Source organism: Physeter macrocephalus, chromosome 5 (assembly GCF_002837175.3).
Source record: "Physeter macrocephalus isolate SW-GA chromosome 5, ASM283717v5, whole genome shotgun sequence".
In the NCBI taxonomy this organism is placed as follows: Eukaryota; Metazoa; Chordata; class Mammalia; order Artiodactyla; family Physeteridae; genus Physeter; species Physeter macrocephalus.
The window spans coordinates 33,794,919-33,802,018 of record NC_041218.1 but is presented as its reverse complement, the minus strand read 5'-3'; positions in this window follow the sequence as shown (position 1 = coordinate 33,802,018).

Sequence of the window (7,100 nt, the reverse complement as noted above, 5' to 3'; positions counted from 1 at the left end):
AAAATCTTTTATTTTGCATGCATCGTATTCTTGCTTTGATTGAAAAAAATAGCCAGCAGTCTGCTTATTATGAGAGCTCTGGGTTGTTTTGGAATTCCTGAACCAAGTGCACAAATCAATTCTTCTAATAGTCCTTGGAAATACAGAGCAACCAAGCAAACACCAAAAGGAAGGGAAATGCTTGATGTTCTTTTGATGGAGCCTGAAAAGGCTAGAACCATTGCACTGCACAGTCAGTGTTAACTGGAAAAGTGCACTATAAATATAAGCCTCTTTTTTCTACTTTTATCCTCTAAAAATATCTGAAAACCTAAAATAAGATGTACATCTAAATTGTACCATGAGGTCTCTCCTGCTCAAAACAAAACAGAAAACAATCTTCCCTACCTCTTAAGGCCTGTTCTTCCTACCATTAAAGTTAGCATTATATTTATTAAAATCCTTGTTAAAAAGCACCTAGGAAGATTTATCCCATGGAAAAATTAATTCTGATTACTCTGTTGGCTGTGTTAGTTTGTCAGATTTTCAAAGAGAAACCAGCTCTCAAGAGGTAAAAGGGGTAAGAAGTTGCTGGTAGAAAAGGAAGGCTGAAAAGGGAAGAACAACTGGAGGCAAAGTCAGTCTACTTTTGACTAAAGCAGGCCTCAATTTTTACATAACAGATGTGATGAAAACTTGCATGTGAAAGAACCAGAGCAATGGCTTCCTAAAGGACACCCTGATAAGAGTTACGGTTTGTTGGGCTTCCCTGGTGGCGCAGTGGTTGCGCGTCTGCCTGCCGATGCAGGGGAACCGGGTTCGCGCCCAGGTCTGGGAGGATCCCACATGCAGCGGAGCGGCTGGGCCCGTGAGCCATGGCCAATGAGCCTGCGCGTCCGGAGCCTGTGCTCCGCAACGGGAGAGGCCACAGCAGAGGGAGGCCCGCATACCACAAAAAAAAAAATAAAAAAAAAAGAGTTACGGTTTGTTGACCTGAAACAGACTGCCAGATATTTCTCAAAAAAGAGGAGTTTATTTGGGATCAGTAGAGAATCACAGTTTGGGGTCTGCAGCCATGGCGAGCCACAGGCAGGTTCCTGCAGGGCAAGGGAAGAAGAACTCTTTTATAGAGGGGAAAAGGAAGTTGGGAGGGCTACAGTAAATGAAGAGTCTGTGCTGTTTCATTGGCTGAGTCTTTCCAGGGAAGAAGAGTCTTTCTTCTACCAGCAGGGCTTTACTATCCTTGCAGGGCATGGGAGCTCCCCCTTCTGGTCTCCCAACTGTATTTAATTGAGGTTTCTGTTTATTAATTTTTACAGATTAAGCCTTAAGAGTCTCTGGGGCTCAAGATGATTCTCAGTCTCCAAAGAAAAGCAGTCTTCGTTTTATGCTTATCTTGCAGTGACAAAGTGAGAACTCGTAAGTTAATGACCTGCAAAATCATCAAAGATTAAAAGCAAATATAGGGTTCCTAGCTTGGAGTGGGCTTCATTTATAATGCCTTACATGGGACCTGACTGAATGAGACCACCCTACATTTGCTTTTTCATTAAAAGTGTGAGAAAACCTTAAAAACTCAAGAACTCCTCCTAAAATGTCAGAACTAGAAGGGAAACCCACAGTAATGAAATGTTTTGCTTATGGAAACATAAGAAACAACGTGAACACAAAACTGCCTGTACTTACTACACCAGGATGGAATAGACCCAACATGCAGCAGACTGCAGATTAAAATGGTAGGTACATTAGAATGGGCAACTGAAGACCAAACACCCTTGAGGTAGAAATAAATGGCAGTGTAAACGGAGAGGCTATAGGCTGACCAGCAAAAACTTATTAAATAAAGTCTCTTTGCCAGACACAGAATAGATTTTTTTGCTGTTGCCATGGTTTTTATTTTTATTTTATTTTATTTTATTTTAATAGATCTTCATTGGAGTATAATTGCTTCACAATACTGTGTTAGTTTCTGTTGTACACAAAAGTGAGTCAGCCGTATGCATATATATGTCCCCATATCCCCTCCCTCTTGAGCCTCCCTCCCACCCTCCCTATACCACCCCTCTAGGTCATCCAAAGCACCGAGCTGATCTCCCTGTGCTATGCTGCTGCTTCCCACTAGCTAACTATTTTACATTCGGTAGTGTATATACGTCCATGCTACTCTCACTTTGCCCCAGCTTCCGCCTTCCACCCTGTGTCCTCAAGTCCATTCTCTATGTCTACATTTTTATTCCTGCCCTGCAACTAGGTTCATCAGTACCTCTTTTTTTTTTTCCATAGATATGCGTTAGCATGCGGTATTTGTTTTTCTCTTTCTGACTTACTTCACTCTGTATGACAGACTCTAGGTCCATCCACCTCACTACAAATAACTCAATTTTGTTTCTTTTTATGGCTGAGTTAGGTTCATCAGTACCTCTTTTTTTTTTCCATAGATATGCGTTAGCATGCGGTATTTGTTTTTCTCTTTCTGACTTACTTCACTCTGTATGACAGACTCTAGGTCCGCTCACCTCACTACAAATAACTCAATTTTGTTTCTTTTTATGGCGAGTAATATTCCATTGTGTATATGTGCCACATCTTCTTTATCCATTCATCTGTCGATGGACATTTAGGTTGGTTCCATGTCCTAGCTATTGTAAATAGTGCTGCAATGAACGTAGTGGTACATGTCTCTTTTTGATTTATGGTTTTCTCAGGGTATATGCCCAGTAGTGGGATTGCTGGGTCGTATGATAGTTCTATTATTAGTTTGTTTGTTTGTTTGTTTTGAGGTACGCGGGCCTCTCACTGTTGTGGCCTCTCCCGTTGCAGAGCACAGGCTCCGGACACGCAGGCTCAGCGGCCATGGCTCACAGGCCTAGCCGCTCCGCAGCAAGTGGGATCTTCCCGGACCGGGGCATGAACCCGTGTCCCCTGCATTGGCAGGCAGACTCTCAACCACTGCGCCACCAGGGAAGCCCTATTATTAGTTTTTTAAGGAGGTTCCATACTGTTTTCCATAGTGGTTGTATCAGTTTACATTCCCACCAACAGTGCATGAGGGTACCCTTTTCACCACACCCTTTCCAACATTTATTGTTTCTAGATTTTTTGATAATGGCCATTCTGACCAGCGTGAGGTGATACCTCATTGTAGTTTTGATTTGCATTTCTCTAATAATTAGTGATGTTGAGCATCTTTTCATGTGCCTCTTGGCCATCTGTATGTCTTCCTTGGTGAAATGTCTATTTAGGTCTTCCATTTGTACTCAGAAAACTATAAAACACTGATGAAAGAAATCAAACATGACATAAATAGATGGATAAATATACCATATTCCTAGATTGGAAGAATCAATATTGTGAAAATGACTATACTACCCAAAGCAATCTACAGAGTCAAGCAATGCCTATCAAACTACCAATGGCATTCTTCACAGAATTAGAACAAAAAATTTTACAATTCATGCGGAAACACAAAAGACCCTGAATAGCCAAAGCAATCTTGAGAAAGAAAAACGGAGTTGGAGGAATCAGGCTCCCCAACTTCAAACTATACCACAAAGCTACAGTAATCAAGACAGTATGGTACTGGCACAAAAACAGAAATATAGATCAATGGTATAGGATAGAATGCCCAGAGATAAACCCACGCCCATATCCCTCAGAATGGGAGAAAATATTTGCAAATGAAACAACAGACAAAGGATTAATCTCCAAAATATACAAACAGCTCATGGAGCTCAATATCAAAAAACCAAACAATCCAATTAAAAAATGGGCAGAAGACCTAAATTCACAGAATAGATTTTAACATGGTTATCAAGAGCAACTATTAACTGAAAATTTATTTATGAGGGCACATTCAAGGTTTTAAAAATGACTTTTAAAAAAGCTATGACTGGGCTTCCCTGGTGGCGCAGTGGTTGGGAATCCGCCTGTCAATGGGGGGGGGCGCGGGTTCGGGCCCTGGTCTGGGAAGATCCCACATGCCGCGGAGCAACTAAGTCCGTTTGCCACAACTAGTGAGCCTGCACTCTAGAGCCCGCGAGCCACAACCACTGAGCCCACGTGCCACAACTACTGAAGTCTGCGCGCCTGGAGCCCGTGCTCTGCAACAGGAGACGCCACCGCAATGAGAAGCCTGCACACTGCAACGAGGAGTTGCCCCTGCTCGCCGCAACTAGAGAGGGCCCGTGCACAGCAACCAAGACCCAGTGCAGCCAAAAATAAATAAATAAAACTAAAAAAAACAAAAAAAACAAAAAAAAGCTATGACTAGCTGCCTAAAAAGAACACTCTTTAATGTTAATTTGTTGGTGACAGTACTTACTGCCGACAGCAAACCTGAGTATATTCGTTTCCAGGGCTGCCATGACAAAATACCATAAACTAGTGGCTTAAAACCACAGAAATTTATTCTCCCACAGTCTGGAGGCTAGAAGTACAAAAATCAAGGTGTTGGCAGGGCTGTGCTCCAAGGCTCTGAGTAAAAGCCTCTCTTGACTCTTTCTACCTTCTAGTGGTGGCCGTAAATCCCTGGTGTTCCTTGGTTTACAGCTGCATCACTCCAATCTCTGCCTCTATCATCACACGGCATTCACCCTGTGTGTCTCTCTTCATGTGATGTTTTCCTTTTCTTCCAAAGACAGTAATCATACAGGATTAATACCCATCCTAATTACTTTATCTTAACTTAATTACATCTACAAAGACCTTATTTCCAGACAAAGTCACATTTATAGGTGCAAGGGGTTAGGACTTCCACATATCTTTTCTTTTTTTAACTTTTTTTTTTAACACCTTTATTGGAGTATAATTGCTTTACAATGGTGTGTTAGTTTCTGTTGTATAACAAAGTGAATCAGCTATATGTATACATATATCCCCTTTTCCCCCTCCCTCTTACGCCTCCCTCCCACCCTCCCTATCCCACCCCTCTAGGTGGTCACAAAGCACCAAGCTGACATCCCTGTGCTATGGAGCTGCTTCCCACTAGCTATCTATTTTACATTTGGTAGTGCATATCTTTCAGTGCTACTCTCTCACTTCGTCCCAGCTTACCCTTCCCCCTCCCCGTGTCCTCAAGTCCATTCTCTACATCTGTGTCTTTATTCCTGTCCTGCCCCTAGGTTCATCAGAACCATTTTTTTTTAGATTCCATATATATGTGTTAGCATATGGTATTTGTTTTTCTCTTTCTGACACTCTGTATGACAGACTTTAGGTCCATCCACCTCACTACAAATAACTCAGTTTCGTTTCTTTTTATGGCTGAGTAATATTCCATTGTATATATGTGCCACATCTTCTTTATCCATTCATCTGTCACTGGACACTTAGGTTGCTTCCATGTCCTGGCTATTGTAAATAGTGCTGCAATGAACATTGTTCCACACATCTTTTTGAGGGACACAATTCAACCCATAAGACCTGGGATCCTTTCCCTTGATCCGGCCTCCAGTGATAAGCTAAAATAGGTTAAGCCCTAAAATAAAATTGTCCCAAGTTCTAAAATAAATTTGTTTCAAACTCACTGCTTACAAATGAGAGCTGACATCTGTCTTTCACCATAACTAATATTCATTGGGTAATCTTATAGCACTCATCATATGGGCTCCATTTCTAAAGTACCTTTACCTTTAATTTACATATCATGTAAATAGATCAATACTTTATACATTCATGTTTCGTTTGCTCCATCTATAGTTCCCTTACATGTATGTCTATTCTTGATTGTGAGCTCCCAGAAGGCAGTGACCAATTAATTATTCCTTCCCTCTTTCCTGTTAAGCTCTTTAGAGGGATTTCTACAGCAGAGTTCTTTGGACCCCTAAAGATATAATCCTTTCCCACATAGCAGTTTGGCGGGTTGACGCTAGGTCAGGGTAGTTTCACATGCAGCCACACATTGTATTTGGAACCTTCTTTTACCTTCCAACTCAGACTTTGACCTAAGTGACCTAAGCATAACAAACTCCCTCCTCCTTATGAAGATTTTTATTTCAGAGGTCCCATTGCCTTCCCTTTAATCTGGTTTCCCTAAACCCATCCTCCCATGAGTACATCAAACATTTCTCTGTATGACTACACACCAAATATGGCCATGAGCCAAGTCCTCTCCACTGACACTCCTGGGACCCAGACAAATTAAGAGATATAGTTGAAAATCTGTTTAAGTGGTCCAGGAATATTTTCTTCAGTGTCATCATTATCATAATGATTCCTGTCATCATTTACAAAGTGCTTAACAAGTATTTTCTTATCAAAAGCCCTATAAGACAAGTACTTTATCATCCTTATTTATAGATAAGGAAAACTGAAGTACAAGGATGTGAAGTAACTCACCCAAGGTCACGTAGCTACTAAGTGGCAGAGCACAGGATGTCATGGCATCCAAGGAAACCTAGCTGCTTGAGGACACAGAAGACTCCAGGAGGCTCTTACCTAACTTCACCCACAAGCAGCTGGTAGATGGGGTGCAGATAAGATGCTGTGTTATAAAGACAAGTTATATGTATAGGAAGAAAAGATAAGTACTGTGGTATTGGCTGTAGGTCATATGGCAGTTGAAAACCTCCTGGTTATGCAGGGAAACTGTGCTTATGCAAAATCAAGTTAAGAGGGGAAGAAAAATGAGGGAGCACAGATGGCCCTCTGAGGACATGCTTCTCCTCCAGACAACTCCAGTTTGCTCTTTGCCCAATTAGATGAGCTGTTTCCTATTTGTCTTTACTTCACTTTATTTCTAAGGAATAATTTAGACGCTTAATTTGCCAAAAATGTCATGAGTGAGCCTAATAATAAGGAGAAAGTGGGGAAAGAGTGAAAATAGAAATACTAAGTTTAAAATAATAATGTTAGTGTTTCCATTTTCTCTAAATGGAAAGGAGAGGGGGAAAGGTACAAATAAAGCTTTTTAAAATCTTTATAAAATCCCTGTTAAAAGCACCTAGGAAATTTTCTCCCATGCAAAAATTTATTCTCATTATTCTGCTGGCTGTGTTTGTCAGATTTTCAGAAAGTAAACAATGACATGTAGATTCCAAACATGTAAACCAAACAGTTTTCTATTGCAAGATTTATGTACTGCCCTGCATTCTCTTTGGAAGAGGAAAATGTTTGTTAGTGTT